Consider the following 5,000-nt stretch of genomic DNA (forward strand, 5'->3'; position numbering starts at 1 on the left):
CAGTCTTCCACTTGCACTAGAGTCAATAATCTAGTTCACATCACCATGTGATTCCAACGAATCCAACACCCATATGGGGTCTGATCACGTCTTGCTCGTGAGAGAGGTTTTAGTCAAAGGTTCTGAAACTTTCAGATCTGTGTGTTCTTTACAAATCTTTATGTCATCTTATAGATGCTGCTACTACGTGCTATTCGGAAATGCTCCAAATATCTACTCTACCATACGAATCCGTTTCACTACTCATAGTTATTCGGATTAGTGTCAAAGCTTACATCGACGTAACCCTTTACGACGAACTCTTCAACCACCTCCATAATCGAGAAAAATTCCTTAGTCCATTAGTTACTAAGGATAAATTTTGACCGCTGCTAGTGATTCAATCATGGATCACTCTCTGTACCTCTCAACATACTTTGAGTCAAGGCACACATCAGGTGCGGTACACAGCATGGCATACTTTAGATTCTACGGCTAAGGCATAGAAGACGACCTTCGTCTATTCTCTTTATTCTGCCGTGGTCGGGTTTTGAGTCTCACTCAAATTCACACCTCACAACGCAACCAAGAACTCTTTCTTCGCTGATCTATTTTGAACTCCTTCAAAAACTTGTCAAGGCATGCATTTTATTGAAACTTTCATTAAGCGCTTTTGATCTATCTCCATAGATCTTTGATGCTCAACGTTCAAGTAGCGCAATCCAGGTATTCCTTTGAAAACTCCTTTCAAACAACCTTATATGCTTTACAGAGATTCTACATCACTTCTGATCCACAATATGTCAACCACATATACTTATCAGAAATTCTATAGTGCTCCCACTCACTTCTTTGGAAATACAAGTTTCTCATAAACCTTGTACAAACCCAAAATCTTTGATCATCTCATCAAAGTGTATATTCCAACTCCGAGATGCTTGCACCAGTCCATTGAAGGATCACTGGAGCTTGCATGCTTGCTAGTACCTTTAGGATCGACAAAACCTTCTGGTTGTATCACATACAATGTTTGCTCAAGGAAATTGTCGAGAAAACAATGTTTTGACATCCTACGTGCAATATTTCATAAATAATGCATCAACAACTAACATAATTCTAACAGACTTTTAGCATCGCTACGAGAGAGAAAGTCTCATCATAGTCAACTGTTTGATCTTATCGAAAACATCTTTGCGACAAGTCGAGCTTTTCTTAATAGTGACTTATCACCATCATCGTCTGTTTTCCTTTAAAGATCCATCTTTACTCAATAGTCCTCTAACCATCAAGTAGTTCTTCCAAAGTCTACACTTTGTTTTCATACATGGATCCTCTCTCGGATTTCATGGCTTCCAGCCATTTGTCGGAATCCGGGCCCACCATCGCTATCTCCATAACTCGTAGGTTCACTGTTGCTCGACAACATGACCTCCAAGACAGGGTTACCGTACCACTCTGTAGTAGTACGCGACCTTGTCAACCTACGAGACTTGTAGTAACTTGATCCGATGCTCGATGATCACCATCATCAGCTTCCACTTCAATTGGTGTAGGCGCCACAGGAACAACTTCCTGCACCCTGCTACACACTGGTTGAAGTGATGGTTCAATAACCTCATCAAGTTCTACTACCCTCCCACTCAATTCTTTCGAGAGAAAACTTTCCTCGAGAAAGGATCCGTTTCTAGAAACAAACACTTTGCTTTCGGATCTGAGATAGGAGATGTACCCAACTGTTTTGGATATCCTATGAAGATGCATTTATCCGCTTTGGGTTCGAGCTTATCAGACTAAAACTTTTTCACATAAGTGTCGAAGCCCCAAACTTTCAAGAAACGACAGTTTAGATTTCTCTAAACCTTAGTCTATACTGTGTCATCTCAACGGAAATACGCGGTGCCCTATTTAAAGTGAATGCGGTTGTCTCTAATGCATAACCCATAATCGATAATGGTAATTCGATAAGAGACATCACAGCATGCACCATACTAAATAGTGCGTGGCTATGACGTTCAGACACATCATCACACTATGATGTTCCAGGTGGCATGAACTGTGAAACAATTTCCACATTGTCTTAACTGTGTACCAAAAACTCGCAACTCAGATATTCATTTCTATGATCATATCGTAGATAGTTCATCCTCTTGTTACGACGAACTTCACTCTGAAACGGAATTGAACTTTTCAGTATTTCAGACTTGTGATTCATTAAGTAAATACTCCTGTATCTACTCAAGTCGTCAGTGAAGTAAGAACATAATGATATCCACTGCGTGCCTCAGCACTCATTGGACTGCATACATCAAAAATGTATCACTTCCGACAAGTTACTATCTTGTTTCATCTCAATGAAAACAAGGCCTTGCTCATGTGGTATGATTTGCATGTCACTAGTGATTCGCAATCAGGTGAGTAAAGATCCATCAGCATGGACCCTCTTCATGCAATTTATACTAACATGACTCAAGCGGCAGTGCCACAAGTAAGTGGTACTATCATCATTAACTCGTATCTTTTGGCACCAATGTGTAACACTACAATCGAGATTCAATAAACCATTGAAGGTGATTATTCAAGCAAATAGAGTAACCATTATTCTCTTTGAATGAATAATCGTATTGCAATAAACACGATCCAATCATGTTCATGCCTAACGCTAGCACCAAATAACAATTATTTAGGTTCAACACCAATCCCGATGGTAGAGGGAGCGTGCGACGTTTGATCATATCAACCTTGGAAACACTTCCAACACGTATCGTCACCTCGCCTTTAGCTAGTCTCCGTTTATGTCGTAGCTTTTATTTCGCGTTACTAATCACTTAGCAACCGAACCGGTATCCAATACCCTTGTGCTACTAGGAGTACTAGTAAAGTACACATCAACATTATGTATATCAAATATACTTCTCTCGACTTTTGCCAGCCTTCTTATCTACCAAGTATCTAGAGTTGCTCCGCCTCAGTGACTGTTCCCCTTATTACAGAAGCACTTAGTCTCGGGTTTGGGTTTGGGTCTCTTCATTAGCGCAGCAACTGTTTTGCCGTTTCACGAAGTATCCCTTCTAGCCCTCGCCTTTCTTGAAACTTAGTGGTTTTCCAAACCATCAACTATTGATGCTCCTTCTTGATTTCTACTTTCGCAGTGTCAAACGTCGCGAATCGCTCAAGGATCATTGTATCTATCCTTGATATGTTATAGTTCATCACGAAGCTCTCAAAGCTTGGTGGCAGTGACTTTTGGAGAACCATCACTATCTCATCTGGAAGATTAGCTCCCACTTGATTCAAGTGATTGTCGTACTCAGACAATCTGAGCACATGCTCAACGATTGAGCTTTTCTCCTTTACTTTGTGGACAAAGAATCTTGTTTGGAGGTTTCGTACCTCTTAACAAGGGCACAAGCATGAAATCACAATTTCATCTCTTCGGAACATCATTTATGTTCCGTGACGTTTTACAACGTTTTCGGCGCCTTGCTTCTAAGCCATCAAGTATCTTGCACTGAACAATCGTGTAGTCATCAGTAACGTGTATGTCGGATGTTCATAGCATCCACAGACGACGCTCGAGGTGCAGCACACCGAGTGGTGCATTAAGGACATAAGCCTTCTGCGTAGCAACGAGGACAATCCTCGGTTTTACAGACTCAGTCTGCAAAGGTTGCTACTATCAATTTTCAACTAAATTTTCTCCAGGAACATATAAAAATAGTAGAGCTATAGCGCAAGCTACATCGTAATTCGCAAAGACCATTAGACTATATTCATGACAATTAGTTCAATTAATCATATTACTTAAGAACTCCCACTCAAAAAGTACATCTCTCTAGTCATTTGAGTGGTACATGATCCAAATCCGCTATCTCAAGTCCGATCATCATGTGAGTCGAGAATAGTTTCAGTGGTAAGCATCCCTATGCTAATCATATCAACTATACGATTCATGCTCGACCTTTCGGTCTCAAGTGTTCCGAGGCCATGTCTGCACATGCTAGGCTCGTCAAGCTTAACCCGAGTGTTCCGCGTGTGCAACTGTTTTGCACCCGTTGTATGTGAACGTTGAGTCTATCACACCCAATCATCACGTGGTGTCTCGAAACGAAGAACTGTCGCAACGGTGCACAGTCGGGGAGAACACAATTTCGTCTTGAAATTTCAGTGAGAGATCACCTCATAATGCTACCGTCGTTCTAAGCAAAATAAGGTGCATAAAAGGATTAACATCACATGCAATTCATAAGTGACATGATATGGCCATCATCACGTGCTTCTTGATCTCCATCACCAAAGCACCGGCACGATCTTCTTGTCACCGGCGCCACACCATGATCATCCATCAACGTGTTGCCATCGGGGTTGTCGTGCTACTTATGCTATTACTACTAAAGCTACATCCTAGCAAAATAGTAAACGCATCTGCAAGCACAAACGTTAGTTATAAAGACAACCCTATGGCTCCTGCCGGTTGCCGTACCATCGACGTGCAAGTCGATATTTCTATTACAACATGATCATCTCATACATCCAATATATCACATCACATCGTTGGCCATATCACATCACAATCATACCCTGCAAAAACAAGTTAGACGTCCTCTAATTTTGTTGTTGCATGTTTTACGTGGTGACCAAGGGTATCTAGTAGGATCGCATCTTACTTACGCAAACACCACAACGGAGATATATGAGTTGCTATTTAACCTCATCCAAGGACCTCCTCGGTCAAATCCAATTCAACTAAAGTTGGAGAAACCGTCACTTGCCAGTCATCCTTGAGCAAAGGGGGTTACTCGTGACGATGAAACCAGTCTCTCGTAAGCGTACGAGTAATGTCGGTCCAAGCCGCTTCAATCCAACAATACCGCGGAATCAAGAAAAGACTAAGGAGGGCAGCAAAACGCACATCACCGCCCACAAAACCTTTTGTGTTCTACTCGAGAAGACATCTACGCATGAACCTAGCTCATGATGCCACTGTTGGGGAACGTCGCATGGGAAACAAAAATTTTCCTACG

The sequence above is a fragment of the Hordeum vulgare genome, chromosome 7H (genome assembly GCF_904849725.1).
Source record: "Hordeum vulgare subsp. vulgare chromosome 7H, MorexV3_pseudomolecules_assembly, whole genome shotgun sequence".
NCBI classification, from domain to species: Eukaryota; Viridiplantae; Streptophyta; class Magnoliopsida; order Poales; family Poaceae; genus Hordeum; species Hordeum vulgare.